The 25653-nt window shown below is 40.8% G+C and overlaps 1 protein-coding gene and 1 pseudogene across 2 annotated transcripts in view; both read right to left on the reverse strand.

The window, feature by feature from the left end:
- The window catches only part of FAM120C (family with sequence similarity 120C), a 137622-nt gene that overhangs the window by 17372 nt on the left and 94597 nt on the right, over positions 1-25653 (reverse strand). The window lies entirely within an intron of this gene.
- On the reverse strand, positions 16719-21171 carry LOC116582420 (annotated as a pseudogene).

Here is a 25653-nt window from a genome sequence, read left to right on the forward strand (position 1 = left end):
CACACTCCCTGCTGAGCAGGGAGCCCAGCATGGGGCTTGATCCCAGGACCCTGGGATAGTGACTTGAGCCTAAGGCAGATGCTTAACTGATTGAGCCATGCAAGCACCCTTATTTTACATTTTTTCCTTTTCTTTTTTTTTTTTTTTAGATTTTTATTTATTTATTTGATAGAGAGAGATCACAAGTAGATGGAGAGGCAGGTAGAGAGAGAGAGAGAGATGGAAGCAGGCTCCCTGCTGAGCAGAGAGCCCGATGCGGGACTCGATCCCAGGACCCTGACATCATGACCTGAGCTGAAGGCAGCAGCTTAACCCACTGAGCCACCCAGGCGCCCTACACTTTTTGATGCTATATTATATAGTACACAATTCAGAGCTTTTATCTTCTCTCAATATAAAATACTCTCCTTTGTCAGTGTTTTTTTGTCTTGGGAACTATTTTATTAACTAATACCGTTTCTTTCTTTTGATTTATACTTCATTGATTTACCTTTGCCCATTCTTTTATTTTTAATCTTTCCATCTGATTTTGTTGGCAAAATGTGAAGCAAAAATAGAAGAAAATGAACAGAAATGCAATTATAGAGGGAGACTTTAGCATACTACCATTAAGCTTTAACATGTAAAATACGCCTGAAATACATTTAAAATCACAGAAGATTTGAGCAATACAATAAATAAGGTTCAAATGCTTGGTTGATTTTGTACAAAGAAAACATATTTCTTTCAAGTGGCCATGTGAGATCTCATGAGATCTAGGACCTTGTCTGTTTGGCCTTGTCTATTGTCTTGTTTCTTATTCATATTTATTATACATTATCTAACATAGTACATGGCATAGAGTAGGTATCAGTAAATATTTATTAGGGCACTGACTGAATGCATCAACCAGGTCATGGGAAAAAAAAAGCGCCAAACCAAAAAAGCTCCACAAAAATCCTCCAAAGGCAAATTGTACCAGTCATATCCTGACTACTATGAAAGAAAAACTGACCTAAAGGAGCTCCTAAAGAAGTCAAGTGTGGGAAACAGGCAGGCTCACTGAAAGACAAATACAATGAGAGGGATGTGACTTTACAAGTTGAACAGGTTGTTTTGGGTGCTCTTAAAAAAGAGTGACTAAATTCACCTGGGAGAATCAGAGAAGGCCTCACAGAGAAGAGAACATTTAATTTCCTAAGGATGTGAGATTTTTGGTTGGCTTGGTTGATACTTGTTAATGTTAATTTGCAATTTTTCACGTTTCTCTGACTCTAGCATGATGCATGGCAGAATGGATGTGCAAAAAATGTTTGCTGAGGGGGAGGAGTCAAGATAGCAGAGAAGTAGCAGGCTGAGATGACATCAGGTAGCAAGAGATGAGCTAGATAGCTTATGAAACCATTCCAAACACCTACAAATCCAACAGGAGATCGAAGAGAAGAAGAGCAACAATTCTAGATACAGAAAATCGACCATTTTCTGAAAGGTAGTACCAGTGGAGAAGTGAATCCAAAGCGACGGGAAGATAGACTGCAGGGAGAGCGGCCGGCTCCCAGCAAGAGGCAGAGCAACGGAGCACAAAATCAGAACATTTGAAAGTCTGCTCCACTGAGGGACACCGCTCCAGAGGCTAAACCGGGGTAAAGCCCACGAGGGGAGAGTGTGGCCTCAGGTCCCGCGGGGTCACAGAAGGATCAGGGGTGTCTGACTGTTACAGAGCTTGCAGGTATTAGAGCAGGGAAGCTGGCTACAGAGACAGAGCTGAGGAGTGAGCTCTCAGCTCAGGGTCACTTTCAACCATAACCCGTGGAAAGGTCACTGCTCTGTGAGTGGGGTCCCCACAAGATCCGGGGAGACCCCCCCTGGAAGAGCTCAGGGATCTGAGGGGTCTGGAGACTCCAGGCAGAGCTGTGTGCCAGAGACAGAGAGGCTTGGTTGCAGGCTGGGTGAGCTTGGAGCGCAGCTGGAGGCCGGGAAGGCAGGAGTGATTGAGCGCTCTTCTCTGACGGCACACTGAGGAGTGGGGGCCAGAGATCTTGGCTCCTCTGGGCCAGAGATTGGGAGGCCGCCATTTTCATTCCCATCCTCTGGAACTCCACGGAAAGTGTTCAGGGAACAAAAGCTCCCAAAAGCAAACCCGAGCGGATTACTTAGTATGGCCCCTGGTAAGGGAGGTGCAATTCTGCCTCGGGTAAAGGCACTTGAGAATCACTACAACAGGCCCCTCCCCCAGAAGATCAAGAAATCCAGCCAAGATCAAGTTCACTTACCAAGGAGAACAGTGGAATTCCAGAGGAGGAGAAAGCAAAGCATGGAATTCATGGCTTTCTCCCCATGATTCTTTAGTCTTGCAAAGTTAATTAATTTTTTTAATTTTATTTTTTTTTCTTCTGATAATTTTTTTAAACTATTACCCTTTCCTCTTTTAACGATTTTTAACTAGTTTATCTTAACAATACCTTTCACTTAAAAAAAATCTTTTTTGAACCTTCATTATTATAGTCAGATTTTATCCTTCATTGTATCTAACTTTATTTTTTGTATACACATAGGGATTTTTCCTCTAAAAAATCTGGGGTACAATTTCTTCTAACAGATCAAAATACACCCTAAATCTCGCACCAGGCTTCTTCTAGTCTCCAGCCTAAGCAAATTCTCTCCACCTTCTTTCTCTTTGTTTTCCCAACCAACTTACCCTATCAACTCCTTTTTTTAGAAATTAAAGAAATATTTTTTTCATCTTTATAGTCATATTCCATCCCTTCATTGTGTTTACCTTTATATACGTTTTTCATTCTTTAAAATTTTGGGAGGTAGTTTCTTCTAAGAGACCAAAATACTCCCCAAATTAAGTGGGTAACCCTGTTTTAGTCACCAGTCTAAAATATTTTCTTTTTTATATTTTTTATTTGTTTTCTTTTTTAATTTTTTTTTTCTGAACTTCTTTTTCCCCCTTTTCTTCCCCCCACGATTCGGGGTCTCTTCTGATTTGGTTAAAGCACATTTTCCTGGAGTCTTTGCCACCCTCTTAGTACGTTATTTGCTCCTTCATATATTCTTATCTGGACAAAACGACAAGGCAGAAAAACTCACCACAAAAAAAAAAAAAAAAAAAGAACAAGAGGCAATACCAAAGGCTAGGGACCTAACCAATACAGACATGGGTAATATGTCAGATCTAGACTTCAGAATGACGATTCTCAAAGTTCTAGCCAGGCTTGAAAAAGGCATGGAAGATATTGGAGAAATGCTGTCAGGAGAAATAAAAGCCCTTTCTGGAGAAATAAAAGAACTAAAACCTAACCAAGTTGAAATAAAAAAAGCTATTAATGAGGTGCAATAAAAAATGGAGGCTCTTACTGCTAGGATAAATGAGGCAAAAGAGAGAATCTGTGATATAGAAGACCAAATGATAGAGAATAAAGAAGCTGAGCAAAAGAGAGACAAACAACTACTGGACCACGAGGGGAAAATTCAGGAGATAAGAGATATCATAAGAGGAAACAACTTTAGAATAATTGGGATTCCAGAAGAAGAAGAAAGAGAGAGGGGAGCAGAAAGTATATTGGAGAGAATTATTGTAGAGAATTTCCCTAATATGGCAACGGGAACAAGCATCAAAACCCAGGAGGCACAGAGAACCTCCCTCAAAATCAGTAATAATAGGTCCACACCCCATGATCTAATAGTAAAACTTACAAGTCTTAGTGACAAAGAGAAAATACCAAAAGCAGCCCGGGACAAGAAGTCTGTAACATATAATGGTAAAAATATTAGATTGGCAGTGGACTTACCCACGGAGACCTGGCAGGCCAGAAATAACTGGCATGATATATTCAGAGCACTAAATGAGAAAAACATGCAGCCAAGAATACTAGATTCAGCTAGGCTATCATTGAAAACAGAGGGAGAGATAAAAAGCTTCCAGGACACCACTTCCTCATATCAGGGAGATCATATGATAGTTGTCTTTCTCTGCAACATGGGGGCTTAAGTGGGTAGGAGAAGAATCAATGAAACAAGATGGGATTGGGAGGGAGACAAACCATAAGTGACTCTTAATCTCACAAAACAAACTGAGGGTTGCTGGGGGGAGGGGGGTTGGGAGAAGGGGGGTGGGGTTATGGACATTGGGGAGGGTATGTGCTTTGGTGAGTGCTGTGAAGCGTGTAAACCTGGAGATTCACAGACCTGTACCCCTGGGGATAAAAATATATGTTTATAAAAAGTAAAAAATTAAAAAAAAAAAGCTTCCAGGACAAACAAAACCTGAAAGGATTTGCAAACACCAAACCAGCCCTACAGGAAATATTGGAAGGGATCCTCTAAGCAAAGAGGCACCCTAAAAGTAGTAGACCAGAAAGGAACAGAGACAATATACAGTAACAGGCACCTTACAGGCAATACAATGGCACTAAATTCATATCTCTCAATAGTTACCCTGAATGTAAATGGGCTAAATGTCCCAATCAAAAGATACAGGGTATCAAAATGGATAAAAAAACAAAATCCATCAATATGCTGCCTACAAGAAACTCATTTTAGACCGAAAGACACCTCCAGATTTAAGGTAAAGGGATGGAAAAAAATTTACCATGCTAATGGATATCAAAAGCAAGCTGGGTTGGCACTTCTTATATCAGATCAATTACATTTTAAGCCAAAGACTATAATAAGAGATGAGGAAGGACACTATATCATACTCAAAGGGTCTGCCTAACAAGAAGATCTAACAATTTTAAATATCTATGCCCCTAACATAGGAGCAGCCAACTATATAAACCAATTAATAACAAAATCTAAGAATTTTGACAATATACAATAATAGTAGGGGACTTTAACACTCCCCTCACTGAAATGGACAGATCATCCAAATAAAAGATCAACAAGGAAATAAGGGCCTTAAATGACACACTGGACCAGATGGGAATCATAGATATATTCAGAACATTCCATCCCAAAGCAACAGAATACACATTCTTCTCTAGTGCACATGGAACATTCTCCAGAATAGATCACATCCTGGGTCATAAATCAGGTCTCAACCAGTATCAAAAGATTGGGATCGGGATGCCTGGGTGGCTCAGTTGGTTAAGCAGCTGCCTTCAGCTCAGGTCATGATCCCGGAGTCCTGGGATCGAGTCCCACATCGAGCTCCTTGCTCGGCAGGGAGCCTGCTTCTCCCTCTGTCTCTGCCTGCCATTCTGTCTACCTGTGCTTGCTCTCTCTCCCTCTCTCTCTGACAAATAAATAAATAAAATCTTTAAAAAAAAAAAAAAGATTGGGATCATTCCCTGCATATTTCAGACCATAATGCTCTGAAGCTAGAACTCAATCACAAGAAGAAATTTGGAAAGAACCCAAATACATGGAGACTAAACAGCATCCTTCTAAAGAATGAATGGGTCAACCAGAAAATGAAAGAAGAATTTTAAAAATTCATGGAAACAAATGATAATGAAAACACAACGGTTCAAAATCTGTGGGACACAGCAAAAGCAGTCCTGAGAGGAAAATACATAGCAATACAAGCCTTTCTCAAGAAATAAGAAAGGTCTCATATACACAACCTAACCCTATACCTAAAGGAGTTGGAGAAAGAACAACAACAACAACAACAAAAACTAAACCCAGCAGGAGAAGAGAAAAAATAAAGATCAGAGCAGAAATCAATGAAATAAAAACAAAACAAACAAACAAACCAACAGAACAAATCAACGACACTAGGAGCTGGTTTTTTGAAAGAATTAATAAGATTGAAAAACCCCTGGCCAGACTTATCAAAAAGAAAAGAGAAAGGACCCAAATAAATAAAATCATGAATGAAAGAGGAGAGATCACAACCACCAACAAAGAAATACAAACAATTTTAAGAACATATTATGAGGAACTCTACAACAACAAATTTGACAATCTGGAAGATATGGATGCATTCCTAGAAACATATAAACTACCACAACTGAACCGGGAAGAAATAGAAAACCTGAACAGACCCATAACCAGTAAGGAGATTGAAAGAGTCATCAAAAATCTCCAAATGAACAAAAGCCCAGGCCAGATGGCTTCCCAGGGGAAATTCTACCAAACATTTAAAGAAGAGTTAATTCCTATTCTCCTGAAACTGTTCCAAAAAATAGAAATTGAAGGAAAACTTCCAAACTCATTTTATGAGGCTAGCATCACCTTGAGATCCCCAAACCAGACAAAGACCCCATCAAAAAAGAGAATTACAGACCAATATCCTTGATGAACACAGATGCGAAAATTCTCACCAAAATACTAGCCAATAGGATCCAACAGTACATTAAAAAGATTATTCACCACCACCAAGTGGGATTTATTCCAGGGCTGCAAGGTTGGTTCAACATCCTCAAATCAATCAATGTGATACAATACGTTAATAAAAGAAAGAACAAGAACTATATAATACTCTCAATAGATGGTAAAAAGCATGTGACAAAGTACAGCATCCCTTCCTGATCAAAACTCTTCAAAGTGTAGGGATAGAGGGCACATACCTCAATATCATCAAAGCCATCTATGAAAAACCCACCACAAATAGCATTCTCAAAGGAGAAAAACTGAGAGCTTTTCCGCTAAGGTCAGGAACACTATCACCACTGCTATTCAACATTCTACTAGAAGTCCTAGCCTCAGCCATCAGACAACAAAAAGAAATTAAAGGCATCCAAATCAGCAAAGAAGTCAAACTATCACTCTTTGCAGATGATATGATACTCTATGTGGAAAACCCAAAAGATTCCACTCCAAATCTGCTAGAACTTGTACAAGAATTCAGTAAAGTGTCAGGATATAAAATCAGTGCACATAAACCAGTTGCATTTCTTTACACCAACAACAAGACAGAAGAAAGAGAAATTAAGAAGTCAATTCCATTTACAATTGCACCCCAAACCATAAGATACCTAGGAATAAACCTAACCAAAGAGGCAAAGAATCTATACTCAGAAAACTATAAAGTACTTGTGAAAGAAATTGAGGAAGACACAGAGAAATGGAAAAATGTTCCATGCTCATGAAGAGCAAAAATTGTGAAAATGTCTATGCTACCCAAAGCAATCTACATGCTTAATGCAATCCCTATCAAAATCCCATTCATTTTTTTCAAAGAAATGGAACAAATGAACCTAAAATTTATATGGAACCAGAAAAGACCTTGAATAGCCAAAGGAATGTTGAAAAAGAAAGCCAAAGTTGGTGGCATCACAATTCCTGACTTCAAGCTCAATTACAAAACTTGACAGTATGGTCCTGGCACAAAAACAGACACATAGATCAATGGAACAGAATAGAGAGCCCAGAAATAGACCCTCAACTCTATGGTCAACTAATCTTCGACAAAGCAGGAAAGAATGTCCAATGGAAAAAAGACAGCCTCTTCAATAAATGTTGTTGGGAAAATTGGACAGCCACATGCAGAAAAATGAAACTGGACCATTTCCTCACACCACACACGAAAACAGACTCAAAATGGATGAAGGACCTCAATGTGAGAAAGGAATCCATCAAAATCCTTGAGGAGAACACAGGCAGCAACCTCTTCGACCTCAGACACAGCAACTTCTTCCTAGGAATATCGCCAAAGGCAAGGGAAGCAAGGGCAAAAATGAACTGTTGGGACTTCATCAAAATCAAACGCTTTTGCACAGCAAAGGAAACAGTTAACAAAACCAAAAGACAACTGATAGAATGGGAGAAGATATTTGCAAACGACATATCAGATAAAGGGCTAGTATCCAAAATCTATAAAGAACTTATAAAACTCAATACCCAAAGAATAAATAATCCAATCAAGAAATGGGCAGAGGACATGAACAGACATTTCTACAAAGAAGACATCCAGATGGCCAACAGACACATGAAAAAGTGCTCCACATCACTAGGCATCAGGGAAATAGAAATCAAAACCATGATGAGATACCACCTCACACCAGTCAGAATGGCTAAAATTAACAAATCAGGAAATGACAGATGCTGGCGAGGATGCGGAGAAAGGGGAACCCTCCTTCACTGTTGGTGGGAATGCAAGCTGGTGCAACCACTCTGGAAAACAGCATGGAGGTTCCTCAAAAAGTTGAAAATAGAGCTACCTTTCGACCCAGCAATTGTACTACTGGGTATTTACCATAAAGATACAAATGTAGTGATCCGAAGGGGCACGTGTACCCGAATGTTTATAGCAGCAATGTCCACAATAGCCAAATCTGTATTTTTATTTTCATTTCATTCCATGTATTTCTTTCTTCCTCTTGAGACTTGTTCTTTGACCCATGGATTGTATTAAAGTGCTCTGTAATTTTCCAAGTATTTCCAGGTTTTCCTATTAATTTCTAGTTTGATTTCATAGTGGTCTGAGACTATACTCTGTATAATTTTAATGAGCTTAACTTTACTGAGTTTGAGTATTTACCCTAAAGATACAGATGTAGTGATCTGAAGGGGCACGTGCACCTGAATGTTTATAGCAGCAATGTCCACAATAGCCAAAGTATGGAAAGGACCTAGATGTCCATCAACAGATGAATGGATAAAGAAGATGTGGTATATATATACAATGGAATACTATGCAGCCATCAAAGTAAATAAAATCCTGCCATTTGCGAAGAGGTGGATGGAACTTCAGAGTATCACGCTTAGCAAAATAAGTCAATCGGAGAAAGACAACTATCTCCCTGATATGAGGAAGTGGAGATACAAAGTGGGGGGTTTGGGGGGGTAGGAAAGGAATAAATGAAACAAGATGGGATTGGGAGGGAGACAAACCATAAGAGACTCTTACTGTCACAAAACAAACTGAGGGTGACCGGGGGGAGGGGAGATAGGGAGAGGGTTGTGAGGTTATGGACATTGGGGAGGGTATGTGCTATGTTGAGTGCTGCGAAGTGTGTAAACCTGGCAATTCACAGACCTGCACCCCTGGGGCTAATAATTCAGTATATGTTTGTTAAAAAATTAAAACATTAAAAAAAAAGTTTGCTGAAAAAATGAGTCTACAGCACGATATTCATAAGGAAACTCTAGCTCCATCTTTTGGCCAACGCTGCTAATCAGCCCACCTCAAATGAATTACAAGAAAGAGAGGACAGTGTCCAAAGAGAGTGAATGAGACAAGAGGAAACAGTAATTATTAAATCAACCAATATTTGGTGATGCTCATCATGTGTTATTTTTTAAATCATGATTCCATTGGGAATTTATTCTGGAAAAAATCACAGGATTACTAATTCCCCATGACAAGACGGCTTGATTACTCTTAGTAGTATTTACATTATTATAAAGATTTTTAAAAAAAATTATTTATTTGACAGAGAGAGAGATCACAAGTAGGCAGAGAGGCAGGCAGAGAGAGAGAGGGAAGCAGGCCCCCTGCCAAGCAGAGAGCCTGACAGAGTCCTAGGGCTCTATCCTAGGACTCTGAGACCATGACCTGAGCCAAAGGCTTAACCCACTGAGCCACCCAGGTGCCCTATGTTATTATACATACTACGTACAAACATTACATATTACAATATATGCAGGAAACTATAAGTTACTCATATGACCAACATTTACAAATGCCTCTTGTATTCTAGACACTCTGCCATAAATGTTATGCACATAGAACATAGTAGCAAAGAATACATACTTGGAGTCTGACATAGTTGGTCTCAATCTAGGTTCTACTTCTTTTCTATGTGATTCCGGGCAAATGCTTCTTCAGCTTCTAGGGGCTGTAGTTCTCTTCTTCATCTCTAAAATGGGGATAATACTACCTACATCTCAAAAGGTTGTAATAAGTAAAGGAGAAAATGCACATAAAAGCACTTAGCAGAGTGCCTGCCATAGCAGCACTACTGGTTACCATTTGTAGCTGAACTAATTATGGTCTAAGTCTTCCTTTACTATTTGGTGAGGCCCTCTTATCATATATTAAATTCAGAATCTGTTTCTACCTTATTTATTCTATTTTTATTTCTTATGCCAGTACCGTGCTGACTTAAGTTTTAAATATGCTTTAGTATATGTTAGTTTCCCCATTTAATTCACTTCTTTTAATTTTAAGTAATATTTATGATTTTATTCTGATTTCAAATGTTCATTATCATTCAGAAAATAGGAAAAAAGCAAGAACAAAGTATAAAGGAAATGAAAGATAAACACGGAAATAATCTGTACTCTTACCATTCAGATATTACCACTGTTAAGATTATGATTTTGGCTTCCTTCTTCCTATACTCTGTATAATTTTAATGAGCTTAAATTTTCTCTATTTCAATTTTCTCTATTTCAATAAACAGAACTCTGTATCTTACTTTTTTCACTCAACAAACATTATGAGAACTCTTCATTCATTAATTACTTTTCAAAAACATTTACCTTTCGTTTTCTTATTTCTTTATTTTTTTCATTTGATGGGATGCCTGGGTGGCTCAGTGGATTAAGTGTCTACCTTTGGCTCAGGTCATGATCCCAGGACCCTGGGATTGAGTCCCACATCTAACTCCTTGCTCAGCGGGGATCCTGCTTCCACCTCTCCCTCTGCCCCTCCCCCAGCTTGTGCATGCTCTTTATCTCTCTCTCCCATCTCTCTGTCAAATAAATAAATAAAATTTAAATAAATAAATAAATAAATGTTTATTTAATAACTAAAATACATAAAAATAAATAAAATAAAATAAATATTTATTTATTTGACAGACAGATCACAAATAGGCAGAGAGGCAGTCAGAGAGAGAGAGGAGGAAGCAGGCTCCCCACTGAGCAGAGAGCCCGATGCGGGGCTCAATCCCAGGACCCTGGGATCATGACCTGAGCAGAAGGCAGAGGCTTTAACCCCTGAGCCACCCAGGAGCCCCTAAATAAATAAAATCTTAATTTTTTTTTTCATTTGCGTATAGCTGACACACAATGTTACATTAGTTTTGGATGTACAACTCAGTGATTTTATATATATATATGATTTTATTTGTGAGAGAGAGAATGAGCAGTAGGGAGGGGCCGAGGGAGAGAGAGGCAGGGGAGAGAGAGAGAGGAGCAGACTCTCCCCTGAACAGGAAGCCCGGTGAGGGGCTCAATCCCAGGACCTGGAGATCATGACCTGAGCTGAAAGCAGATACTTAACTGACTGAGCCACCCAGATGTCCCAAGTTTATGTATTATGCTCTGCTCACAAGTGTAGCTACCATCTGTTACCACACAAAGCTATTAAAATATCACTCACTATATTCCCTATGCTGTGCCTTTTATTCCCATGGCTTACTCCTTCCTTAAATGGAAGCCTCTATCTGCCACTCCCCTTCACCCACTTTGCCCAACCCCCACCCACTGTCCTCTAGCAACCATCACATTGTTCTCTGTATTTATAAGTCTGATTCTGCTTTTTGTTTGGTTAATTCATTTGATTTTTTACCCTCTAGGTCCTTTCATGTTGTCTCATTTGACACAATCTCATCTTTTTGTATGGCTGTGTGAAATTCCATTACACACACACACACACATACACACACACACACCCCATTCTTATCCATTCCTCTAATGATGCACAGTTAGGTTCCTTCCATATCTTGGCCATTATAAATAATGCTGTAATAAACACAGGGGTGCTTATGTCTTTTTGAATTATTATTTTTGTATGTGTAAATACCCAGCAGCGGAATTACTGGATCATATGGTATTTCTATTTTTAATTTTTCAGGAACCTCCATACTGTTTTCCACAGTGGCTGTACCAATTTACTTTCCATCTACAGAGCACCAGGGTTCCTTTTTCTTCACCTTGTTATTTCATGTACTTTTGATTTTGGCTATTTGACAGGTGATACCTCACTATGGTTTTGATTTGCATTTCCCAATGATGAGTGGTGTTGACCATCTTTTCATATGTCTGTTAGCCATCTGGATGTCTTTGGAAAAATGTCTATTTAAGCTCTCTGTCCATTTTTTAATTGGACTGCCTTCTGGTGTTGAGTTTTAGAAGTTCTTTATGTATTCTAGATATTAACCTCTTATCAGATATATCCTTTGCAAATATCTTCTCCCATTCAGTAGGTTGCTTTTTGTTGATTTTTTTCACTGTGCAAAATCTTTTTGTTTTGGTATGGTCCTAACAGTTTATTTTTGTTTTTGTTCCTCTTGCCTTAGGAGACATATCTAGAAAAATGTTGCCAGGCCAATGTCAAGGAAGTTAGTGCCTATGCTCTCTTCTAGGATTTTTATGGCTTTAGGACTCATATTTAGGTCTTTAATCCATTTTGAATTTATTTCTGTGTAAGGCGTCAGAAGGCGGTCCAGTTTTCCCAGTACCATTTATTGAAGAGACTATCTTTTCCCCATTGTATAGTCTTGCCTCCTTTGTTACAGATGAATTGACCATGTAAGTGCGGGCTTATCTCTGGGGTCTATATTTCATTTCTCTGATCTTTGTGTCTATTTTTGTGCCAGTACCATACTGCTTTGATTACTACAGCTTTGCAGTATATCTTAAATCTGGAATTACGATACCTCCAGCTTTTTCTTTCACAAGATTGCTTTAGTTATCAAGGGCCCTTTGTGGTTCCACATAAATTTTAGTATTATTTCTTCTAGTTTTGTGGCAAATATTGGTATTTTGATAGGGATTGCATTGAATGTGTAGATTGCTTTGGGTAGTATGGACATTTTAACCGAAAACATAATTTTTAATGACTGCATATTCATGATGTGAACATGCCACTTTACTTAACATTCCTGTAACAGTGGAAACTTGTTTTTCTTTTTACATACATTATATATAATAGTATAAATAGTATAAATAATACTACAAAGATCACATACATATCTCATCAGTATCTCTGATTATTCATTCTCTTAGGATAGATTCCTAGATTTGGAATTACTGAGCCAAAGTTATGTCCATTTTAAAGGTCCTCAATACATTTTGCCGAACTGCTTTCCATACTAGTTTGTCCCATCTTCTAGCAGTGTATAAGCATGTATTGTTATCATTAATCTTTAATGATTTAATGGGCAAAAAAGGCTCTTGCTATTTAAATAGCTCATTGATTGCTAATGATGAGGTTGCATTTTTTAAAAAGATTTCATTTATTTATGAAAGGGAGAAAAAGAGAGCATGCAAAAGCAGGGGGAGCAGCGGTGGGAGAGAGAGAAACAGGCTCTCTGCGGAGCAGGGAGCTTAACTTGGGGCTCAATCCCAGGACCCTGGGATAACGACTGAGCCGAAGGCAGACGCTTAACCAACTAAGCCACCCAGGCACCACAAGGCTGCATATTTTTTTTACAAACACTTATATACTTCTATGACTGCTCTATGTCTATCATTAAATATCAATTCTCTTGTCCTACTCATAGCTCCTTCTCAGATAATCTAAAGCTTTAATCTTTATGTTAGTGACAGCCATTTGGACACAGAGTATATAGCTAAGCTAAGTCAAATCAATCCATGGCTTGCCAGACTCTCAAGAACTTGAATTAAGAGATCCCAAGAGTGATGAAACAGAAAGAGTGACACAGGCCCATGAAAGAGTAGGCAGTCTCCATTTCTGCCTTTCCAGCACTATTCCTTGTGTGTACCTTTCTTTTCCTTGGAAGACAGTAAGCCTACCTGGTAGGCAGAGATGGCTTTTGTTCATTGTAAACAAATGAATCTGAAGAGTGTCATTTACCCATTTTTGTCTTGGGGTGCTAGAACAGGCATATCTTGTTTCATTGTGCTTTGCAAATACTGAACTTTTTACAAATTGAAGGTTTGTGACAACCCTGCATCAAGCAAATCTATCAGTACCATTTTCCCAACAGCATTTGCTCAGTGTCTCTGTATCACATTTTGATATTTCTTACAATATTTCCTATACTTTCATCTTTATTATGGTTGTTATGGTGATCTGTGATTAATGACATCTGATGTTGCTACTATTTTGGGGGGCATGACAAACCACATCCATATATGACCGTGGACTTAACTGATAACTCTGTGTGTGTGTGTGTGTGTGTGTGTGTTCTGACTGTGCCATCAACTGGCTGTTCCCCAGTCCCTCTCCCTCTCCCCAGGCCTCCCTATTCCCTGAGACACAACAGTATTGAAATTAGGCCAGTTAACCCTACAACAGCCTGGAAACGTTCAAGTGAAAGGGAGAGTCACATCTCTCTCACTCTAAATCAAAACTGAAAAATTATTAAACTTAGTGAGAAAGGCATGTCAAAAGCCAAGACAGGATGAAAGCTAGGCCTCTTCTGCCAGTTAACCAAGTTGTAAATGCAAAGAAAAGGTTCTTACTATTCCAGTGAATACATGAATGATAAAAAAGAGAAACAGTCTTATTACTGATGTGGAAGAAGTTTTAGTGGTCTGTGTAGAGGATCAAACCAGCCACAACATCCCCTTAAGCAAAACCTAATCCAGAACAAGACCCTGACTCTCTTCAATTGTGTGAAGACTGAGAGAGGTGAGGAAGCTGCAGAAGAAAATTTTGAAGGTAGCCAAGGCTGGTTCCATGAGGTTTAAGGAAAGAGGTAGTCTCCATAACAAAGGTGTAAGGTGAGGCAGCATATGCTGGATGTAGAAGCTGGGATGTAGCAAGGGAGTCACCTGCTCTTCATGAAAGTGAGTCAATGGTAAACTTCACTGCTCTTACTTTAAGAAATTGCCACAGCCATTCCAGCCTTCAGCATCTACTACCCCTATCAGTAGAAGCCATCAACATTGAAGCAAGACCCTCCACCAGCAAAAAGATTGATTTGCTGAAAGCTCAGATGATGGTAAGCATTTTGTAGCACTAAAGTATTTTTTAATTAAGGTGTATACATTGTTTTTTAAGACATAATGTTATTGTATACTTAACAGGCTACAATATATGGTGTAAACATAACTTTTATATGTACTAGCAAACAAAATACTTGAATTGACTTATTTCACTGTGATACTCACTTTATCACAGTGGTCTGGAACCGAACACACAACATCTCCGAGGTATACTTGTAATTAGAAAGCCATTGTATGTTGAGAATATTGACAGATGAACTGTCCTGACTTGCAAATATTTCCCATTGGTAATTTGTCTTTTAACTTTATGTATTTTGGAATACACAAGTTCTTATAATTATTGATCTGTTTTTTACATCTTCCCTTTTTTGGTGGGGAAGTGCCTCAAGTCTTTATCTTTTTTCCTTAACACTAATCATTTTTTAAAATAAAATTTTTACTTTGCAAAATTTTTATATATATAGAAATTTACCTTAAAAAAGTTCAGTTGAGGTATAATTTATATACCATAAAACTCATCCACTGTAAGTGTAGAATTTAACGATGTTTAGTAAATTTACAGAATTGTGCAACTATCAGGATAATTGAGTTTTAGAATATTTTCATTGCCCCAGAAAGATCCCTCATTCTCCTGTGCAGTCACTCCTCATTCCCACCCCAAAGGCAACTATGGATCTGCTTTCTATCTCCATGGATTCACCTTGCTGAACATTTCATATGAATGGAATTTTGTGGTCTTTTGTGACTGGCTTCTTTCCTTAGCATAGTTCTTAATTCAACTTTTAAGTTTGATATTGTAGATTCATATGCAATTTTAAGGAATAAAATAGAAGGATCCCGTGAACACTTTACCTAGCTCTCCCAATGATACCATCTTACAAAATATAATACAACATCACAGACAGGATACTGACACTGACCCAGTCAAGATACAACAGTTCTATCATCAAAAGGATTCATCATATTGCCTCTTTTATAACCACACCCATCTTCTTCCCCCACTCCATGTTCCTAACCTCTGGAAATAACCAATCTGTTCTCCATTTCCATAATTTTGTCATTTCAACAACATCATATAAATGGAATCATACAGTATATAATCTTTTGGGATTGACTTTTAAAATTCAGCATAATTTCCTTAAGATTCATCTGAGTTATTGTGTGTTATCAAGATTTTGTTGCCTTTTATTGGTCAGTAGAATTCCATGGTATATATATATACAATAGATAAACAATTCATCTATTGAAAGACATCAGGGCTGTTTCTAATTTTGTAGTAATAAGAATAAAGATGTTATAAACATTAGTGTTCAGGTTTCTGTGGGGACATAAGGTTTCATTTCTCTGGAATAAATGCCCAAGAGTGCAATTTCTGGGTTGTACAGTTATTTTTTTTAAGAAATTGACAAATTATTTTCCAAAGTAGCTGTACCATTTGACATTTCCAACACCACTGTATGAATGATCCAGTTTCTCCACATCCCCCCAGTATGTGGTATTATCACTATTTCTATTTATTTTTTGAGAGAGAGAGCATGTGCATGCACGCAGGGGAGGGTTGGAAGGAGAGGGAGAGAGGGAAGGAATCTTAAGCAGGCTTCACAATCAGCATGGAGCCTGTCATGGGGCTTGATCTCACAGCCCTGAGATCATGACTTGAGCTGAAATCAAGAGTCGGATGCTTAATTGGCTGAGCCACCCAGGTGCCCCATCACTATTTCTTATATTAGCCATTCTGATAGCTGTATAATATCTCATTGTGGTTTTAATCTGCATTTTCCTAATGGCTAATAATATTGAACATATTTTCATGTATTTATTTGCTGTTGTATATCCTCTTCAGGGAAATGTTTGTTCATGTATTTTGCCCATTTTTAATTGGATTGTTTGGGTTTTTTGTTGTTGTTTTTTGTGTTTTGTTTTTTTTTTTTACTGTTGAGTTTTGAGAGCTCTTTATATACTGTAGATACTAGTCCTTTGCTGAATATGTGGTTTGCAAACATTCTCTTCCAGCCTGTAGTTTGTCTTTTCATCCTATTCAATGGGCTTTCTTTCAATTGGCAAAAGTATTTTTTAAACACTTATTTAAAATTTTTACATAATCTTTGGGTAATTCAGAATTAGATTAGGCATGTTTCTGAAGCTTCTGAGATTGAGGTCTCCAAACCAATGTGAATAGCTTATGTGACTGGTGGAAGGACAGGGGGAGCTCATGATATAGGATGAACAGATGGCTCCTGATGAAGACAGAACCCTCCTCCCCTTATGGACAGGGACTTTCCTGTCACACTCAGTCATCATTTTTAAGTTATCTGTCACAAATATTAAACATATCACTAGACCAACAATAATACCCCTATCTAATGTGCATTTTACTAGTTTCCATATATAAAGAACACAGAATTAAAAAGTTTATAGTCCTAGAATCACACATAAAATTAATCTGATCCCTTATATTACAATAACAAATAAAAGCTAGCATCTACCCAGCATAGTCTCAGTGTCCACACCAACACCTATCTTCTGTTGATGGAATGCCACCTTCCTCTCACTCAGTGTTTGTGATTCAAAGATTGCAATGAATGTGTAGATCAGAACAGGAACCAACCCAGATGGGTACCTGGCTAGCTCAGTCAGTACAGCATGTGACTCTTGATCTTGGGGTTGTGAGTTCAAGCCCTACGTTGGGTGTAGAGATTACTCCCCCAACCAAAAAAAAGCAGGCCAGGAATTCATGGGCCCAGAGAGGCAGAAAAGACTTGCTCCACATAGCAGTAAATGGCCCAAGTGCTCCACCCGTTCCGAAGCAGAATTAGGCCTGAACTGCAAGCAGGGATGATGATGAGGAAAAGGGCCATGTTCTGTACCTTCCATTGCCTTGGATGGTTTCCTGGGTGTTCCAGGCAGGATAGTTATTGTCTCCCAATAAGATAGTTAATTCTCTGAGGACAGGAACCCCTCTCTGCCCTCCCTCAAAGCAAGGTCCTCACCAGGTGTGAGCACAGAACAGGTCCTTAATGAAGGAAGGAAGAAAACCATAATGTACTGAGCACCTGCTATGTGCCAGGACAGATGTTTCATGTGATCCTCAAATAGTCCTGATGTAGGCTCATCACCCCCATTTTACAGATGAGGAAATAGTCTCAGGAGATTTCGCCCATGGTGGCACTGATAGTAAACAGGGGATCATCAATTTAAAAACCCAGGGCTTCTCCCTTCAGGGTTCCTTTTACTGCTTATTTAAGCCAAGTGTTTGGCAGCAAATGAGCACTGCAGCTCCCAGATGGCTGGTCTGTAGCTCACGCTTAAGAGGCCCTTGAGCACATGGAGCCAGGAGTCCAGAATCCTGGGTCTAGGACCCCTGGCTCTATAGCATTACTTTGTGACCCTATGTGAGTCCTTTACTTTCTCCACACTGGAGGCCGGACTATTCCAATGCGGTTCTTCAATGGGGGAGGGGGTAGCAAAACTACCTGGAAGCACCTTTGCAGACTACGGTAGCAAGGCCTCTGTCTGGATACTTGACATTGTTCCCTTGCTGGAGGGGTGGAGGGCACGGCAGTCTGATAAATTTTGGGAGAATCAGTTATGATCTCTGACTTCTGAGAGTGACTAAATTCTAGGGAACCACATCCCCACTCCCTGAGAGACATTCCACAAAAGGCCCATGAAGATCAAAGAAATTGTCAGGTCAGGATACTTTTAAAGTAGAAAATGCTTAAAGGCAATTTGAGAGAGGGGGAAAAACTACTACTTTCAAAGGGAAAAAGCAAGATTGCAGTCAGGAGGGGGTAGGGTGGGCATCAATAGGGAAGCAGTGGACATGGTGGGCAAACCCAGCTGTAGGGTAGGGTCAGGCCAGGGTGAGCCTGGACAAATCCAGTTTTTGGCATCTGACTTGCCTAGTGTCTGCCATGGGGCTGTACTTGCTACCTCAGACAGGACAAGGGGTTTCCTCAAAAAATAATTTGACCCTTTAAGTTCAGGTAGACCTTAGAGAATAATTACAGGCAACAAAGGCAGAAAGGAAAACACAATTCAAATGACTCAAATATCTGCATGACATGTTTCTTCTCTTCCTCTAAAATTTCCTTCATAGCCGCAGCTCTGTGAAGCCCTCTCCAGCCATAGATGCAGCAAGTGTATGGTCCCTCCCAAATGTGCTTGCCTCTCCACAACACCTCCCTCCCCCAACCCCATGCACTGAACACAGTGAATCTTCCCTCTCTCTCAGTGAACTATGAGGAACTGGAGGATGGAGACTGTGCCCTCTGTGCCTCTCACCTCCAGATGGAGGTGGCTATGGGATCATCAAGACCCTTTGCTCATAAGCACCCAGCCTAAGGATCCACAAAACCAGCTAGACAGACAGAATACCACCTCTCTCAGGGGCATGGACCTTGGGGGGGCAACTTTGTACTGGAGCAACTGAGCATGTTTCCTATGTCCTGTACCACTTACTGGCCCCCCAGAGCCACCCTATATGCAAGCTCAATCATAATTTGGGTAAATTTCTTTAACACATGAGATCAGTATCTAGGTGCAGATTTCAAGCAATAGAGTGCTGGTTTGTGAGAATAACATCATTCCAATGGGGGAAAACAGCCCAGCTCTGGTGAGAAAGGTAGATCTTACATTTACCTTTGTGTGGAAAGAAAGCTAGGTGTGTGTGTACGTGTGTGGCAGGAGGATTTGGGCTCACACACCTCTGTAGCTACAGGGCAGACTGGTTGCTGTTGGCTGCTTGCTGTTGGGCTCCTACAGCCTGGGACTCTTGTGGCCTGAAGGCCTACAGTGCAAGCTGTGATTATTCAGGAATGTGGTCTGCCCAGGCTTGGTGGAGAAGAGCTAGGGGACATGACCAGGGAGCCCATGCTCAGCAGCGAATTCTCTGGAAGCCAGGCAGTGGAGTTTTGCCAAGCAGGTAAAAGTCCTTGTCTTGCCCTGGTTAAGGTGCTTCACCAGATTCTTCTCAAAGAGGAGTGAGTGGTAGGTGCTCACTGTGCAGGCACTGCAAAAGAATTTCTGGTAGTAGTAGCACACACTGGTCTTGCACTTGGATAGGAGGAACTCATAAATATCCACCTGGTCACACAGCATGATGATGATGATGATGATGATGATGATGATGATGATGCCACCAAGCATCCCAGAAGATGGGGGATTTGGCTGAATGTCTTCTGTGGAGACTTCTTGAATGTTGTCCCACAGCTTAGGCTTGAGGATGTAAAAAGGCTGATCAGGATACAGCTCGCAACTGCTCTTATAGTACTTAAAGAAGCTGTAGTCAGGGCTCTGGTTCCATGCTGGGATATCTGAATTGCAAAGAGACGGGTCCCACACAATTCTCTCAATGCATAAGCTGTCTTGAGGAAGTGTCCCGAAGAGGTGACCAACTGAGAATTCATCAGGTAAATGGTAGTTTTTGTGCCCACATTTTCCTGGAAATTGGTTGCAGGTGTCGCATTAAACCACAGGACTGCATCATGATCATCTACTTTTTGGCCCATCTGAGAGGACTTCAGAGATTTTCTGCTCCTGAGATAATAGCACATCTGCCCCATGGCCAAGGCTTGGTCCCAATGTTCTCCTTGGGCAGGAAACCCTCCCATTCAGAAACACTGAAGGGAAAAATCTGTGGCCTTTACTATGGATATGTTCACATGGTCCCAGAGGTGGCAGTGCAGGGCCTCTGCACTGAACTTGAACCCTGGCCCTAGCACTTTATATTTCTTTTTAAATTTTTTTTAAAAAAAATTTTGTTATGTTAGCCACCATACAGTACATCATTAGTTTTTGATGTAGTGTTCCACGATTCATTGCGTATAACACCCAGTGCTCCATGCAATACGTGCCCTCCTTGATATCCATCACCAGGCTAACCCATCCCCCCAACACCCTCCCTTCTAAAACTCTCCGTTTGTTTCTTGGAGTCCATAGTCTCTCACTCCAGCTTCTCCCCCTTCATTTTTCCCTTCTCCTTATGTTCTCCATGCTGTTGGATGTTCCACAAATAAGTGAAACCATGATAATTGACTTTCTCTGTTTGACCTATTTCACTTAGCATAATCTCCTCCATTCCCACTTTATATTTCTTCATGTTCAGATAATTCCTCCAGATTTTCTGCAGCCTGGTGATAAGGTTTTTGGAAGAGCTGTCCTTGTTTCACACCTGAAAGGAGGGCTCTGGCTTGGTCTTGGCTGGGCCCCGGGGCCTGTTAAGGACATGGATGTTGAGGGCCTTGCTGCCCCTGTGGGGGTCCTGGAAGCCATAGACCATTTCTCCAAACTTCTCAACATCTGAAATTGGTTTGCAATTTAAGGGAATCACAGTAACTCCGTTTCTTCTTCTCCTTCCCCACAGATGACTGCGAACAGGAGAAAGGCCAGCACACAGCAACTCAACTATCTCTTCAAGTTGGTGTGAATCATAATGAAAGAGGCATTCAAGGCAGTCACTCGGTTCTGAACAGGAAAACAAGACTGGTTTTGGCTAAGGCCCCTGGGGCTGCAGATCCTTCCAGTCTTTAGGAACCAGCACCATTCTCCATGGGAGGAATATTTACTTTATTGAGCCTGGAAGCCAATGTTCATTTATCTCAGGATGATCACAAATCATCTTGATGTTCCCAGGGCTAAGGTCAGTGTCCATAGCTCAGCTCATGTGCCAAATAAGCAAACGTTCTCTTCCCCTAGTCCAGAAGTAGGGGCACACATCCAGCCTGGGATCAAAGTGCTCCTGGATGACGAAAACTTCAGTGCTGGGACAGAGGCTTGGCCCCAAGGCTTGGGCACACTCAAGGAGACCAGTTCATTTTCGGCTGGGCTCCATGATTTCACTGTCTCTCTCTGGGCTGCTCACTGTAGAGCTCTCCACAACTGGCTCCACCCTGCTTGCTGCACACTTGACCACCTGGGCTGCAGCTGCTCCGCCTGCTCTGTGCCCTTGCAGGCAGCTGCTCCCTTGGTTCCTGCCCGGTGTCCACCCAGGCCCAGCCCTGTCACCCCACTCTTCTCCACCAGATGCCGGCCAACTCTGTGCCCTGCAGCCACAAGGGGGCCTGGTGCCACATACCAGGTCCTGACAGGAGGCTCTGCTGGGTAGGAGTGGGGGACCTGAGCTGTGGGGTGGATGGGATGGTGAAAGAGGGAAGAAAAGAGCTCAACTCGCAAAAGTTTTTAGCTCTAAGGAGGTCCAATTTATTAGTTTTTCCTTCTATGAATTGTGCTTTTGGTTCCAAGTCTAAGAACACAAAATCTTTAAAAAATCAGTTAAGTGAGTAAATTAGAAAAATATATTTGGAGACAAGATGGCGGGGAAGCAGGAGGAGGCACCTTTTCAACCTGTACCCTAAAGTAAGCTGATTACCTACCAAAGAACTCCGATCACCCATGAAATCAGCCTGAGATCAGAATTATACCCGTCTGGATCTCTACAGGGGCAGAAAACGCCAGTGGGCAGGTAAAGCAGAGTGGGAACAGCGAACTGCTATTGGCGAACTGATATCAGAAGATAAACAAAAGGGGGAGGGAGCGACCAGAGGCGACTGGTTGGAAAGTAATATCCCTAATACGAGCGAGAGTGCCCTGCCATCTGGGGACCAGCATTAACTTGGAGACTGGTTGAAAGCACTCCAAAAGAGCAAAGGATCGCCGGGGGGAGGGGGGGGATTGTGGGAATCGGGGCGGCTAGGGACAGGGGCTTAAGTCCCTGGTCCCAGGACAGCCTCCCCTGGCGCTGAGCCAGAAAGAGTGCAGCGGAGAAACCAGGTCTTGGTCCAAGAGCGAGAAAGCCTGGGGTCTGGCTCCTATGAGGGAATGGGAGCCACGCTGGATGGCAGAATGTGCAAGCCCTGCTATACAGCCTGAGATGCGCGCGCCCCTCATTCTCCCCTGAAAGAGGTACACAATGGCCCAGCCAGTGCTCTTTGACCCACGCCATTGTTTCAGAGCCTAAGACGTGCGCCCCAAACTCTCCCCTGAAAGAGGTGCGCGAAGACCCAGCCTGGTGCTTTTGGACCTGCGCCCCATTCTCTCAGAGCCTGAAAAGCGAGCGTGACCCACAGCCTCCCCTGAAAGAGGTGCGCGCAAGCCGGGCGCTCTTAGACCCAGAAAGACCAGGCACTCCCAGCCCGGGCCAGCGGGAAAATCTCAGTGTGCGATCGCTGCTTGGAACCTCTCTGGTGGTCTGGAGCTGCCCAGAGAGCCGCTGCTGCCGTGGTTTTGGGTACAAGCAGAAGATCCTGCATCCCCAGGGACCGCGACTTGGAACCTGCTCTACCAGAGGCCAAGGGGGAACTTATTTGGGCTTTGCAGCCAGACTAAGGCTTCTCTCTGAGAGGGAGGTCAGGGTGCAGTTTGTTTTCCTCTAAAACTACAAAAACCATCAAAAGCGGTCAAGGTGAGAGAAAAAAAAAAAGTGAACAAACATAAAAACCGCCAGAGAACAAAAGCCTGAAAAAAACCAGCTTCCTCAGAGCCCACCCTCTTGAGGGGGAAGGGGGGAATTAACTCAGGGAACATCTTTGACTGAAAACCCACGTGGCAGGCCCCTCCCCCAGAAAACCAACCAAGAAAGGAAAAAAAAAAAAGACTACAAGAGAACAACCACCACTACTTCATTGGACAACCTTTATTTTTAACTCATTCCCACTATTCTGGTTCATATTTTTTTATATAGATAATTTTTTAACCTATTTACCATCAGTGAGCTGTCCAGTATATCAAATTCCAAATAACCTTCTAACCTGAACTTTCTGATACATACAACTGTGTTTTTCTTTTGGATTTCTATTTTTTGAAATTTTTTAAAATTTTAGATTAGTTTAGTCTAGTTTATTCCTTTTTATTTTTATTTTCTAATATTCATATAGAGTTAAACTTCAAAGTAATCCCCGTTCTCCAATCAATACTACCCCTATAGGTAAACCAATTTTTAATCCCCCTTATCTTAGAGAAGTTGAGTCCTTTAACAAAGATATCAAGATACATCCAGGAAGAATGAAAACAACCTTCCTTGTCCACATTGAGAATTTATAACCACTCTCCCATCTTTTTCTTCAACCACTGTTTCTGTGTTTTTGTGTTTGTCCTGATAGTATATAAATCTTACACTTGGGGTTCTTTTTGACGAGGTTCTTCCTTTATTTTCATATATATATTTTTTTCTCTTGTCATACACTTTTATCAGTCTTTTGGTTTGTCTGTTTTTGTTTGTATACTTCATAAATCTTACCTTGGGGCCCATTTGGGCTGAACCTTCTCGTTCATCTTCCCTTTCTTTCTTGTCTCTCTCTCTCTTTCTTTTTTTTTCTTTTCTTTTGTCTCTCGTATGGGTGGGGAATCCTGATTACTCAGAAGTGTTCGAGGGTGCACCTTGAATGCACCATGGTCAATACATCCAGCTACATCTGTTCAGTCATCTCTCACCAAAATGACTAGGAGGAGGAATGCCCAACAGAAAAAGAATACAGAGGATGGACCTTCTGCAACAGAGCTAACAGCTATCAACATAGACAATATGCCGGAAAGAGAATTCAGGCTAACAATTATCCAGGCAATAGCTAGGCTGGAGAAAGCCATGGATGACCAAATGGAATTGATTAGGGCCAAGCTGAAAGCGACCAGTGATGATGTTCACAATGTTAGGGCAGAGTTAAAAGCTACCAGGGCTGAGGCTCACAAATGCTCTCAATGAGTTCCAATCTAATCTAAATTCTCTCAAAGCTAGGGTAACTGAGACAGAAGATAGAATTAGTGATCTGGAGGACAAACAGATAGAGAGAAAGGATCAGGAGGAAGCCTGGAACAAACAGCTTAGAAGCCACGAAAACAGAATCAGGGAAATAAATGATGCCATGAAACGTTCCACCGTCAGAATTATTGGAATCCCTGAAGGGAAGGAGAAAGAAGAAGTCTAGAAGATATAGTGAAACAAGTTCTTCATGAAAATTTTCCCAATCTCGCGAATGGAATCAGCGTTCATATACTAGAGGCCGAAAGGTCTCCACCCAAAATTATACATTCCAAAAAAACATCAAGGCACCTGATAGTCAAATTGAGGAATCATATTGTAGGTATAATCTCTTGAAAGCCGCTAGGACAAAGAGGCTTCTTACTTACAGAGGAAAGCCCATCAGAATAACGTCAGACCTGTCCACAGAGACCTGGCAAGCCAGAAAGGGCTGGCAAGATATATTCAGGGCACTAAATGACAAGAACATGCAGCCAAGAATACTTTATCCAGCAAGACTGACATTCAAAATGGATGGAGATAAAGAGTTTCCAAGACCGGCAAGGCTTAAAAGACTATGCAACCACCAAGCCGACACTGCAGGAAATATTAAGGGGGGTTCTATAAAAGAGTAAAAATCCTAAAAATAGCATTGAACAGAAATAAAGGGACAATCTACAGAAAGAAAGACTTCAAAGGTAACACGATGTCAATAAAAACGTTATCTATCAATAATCACTCTCAATGTGAATGGCCTAAAAGTGCCCATAAAACGACACAGGGTCGCAGACTGAATAAAACGACAGGACCCATCCGTATGTTGTTTACAAGAGACCCATTTTGAACCTAAAGATACACCCAGACTGAAAGTGAAGGGATGGAGAAGCATCTTTCATGCCAATGGGCCTCAAAAGAAGGCTGGGGTAGCGATTAGATTAGATAAATTAGATCAGATAAACTAGATTTTAAACTAAAGACTGTAGTCAGAGATACAGAAGGATACTACATCATTCTTAAAATGACTATCCACCAAGATGATCTAACAAACAATTGTAAATATCTATGCCCCCAATATGGAAGCAGCCAATTACATAAGAAAACTATTAATCAAGATAAAGACTCATATTGATATGGATACAATAATAGTAGGAGATCTTAAAACACCTCTCTCAGAAATAGAT

The sequence above is a fragment of the Mustela erminea genome, chromosome X (genome assembly GCF_009829155.1).
Source record: "Mustela erminea isolate mMusErm1 chromosome X, mMusErm1.Pri, whole genome shotgun sequence".
In the NCBI taxonomy this organism is placed as follows: Eukaryota; Metazoa; Chordata; class Mammalia; order Carnivora; family Mustelidae; genus Mustela; species Mustela erminea.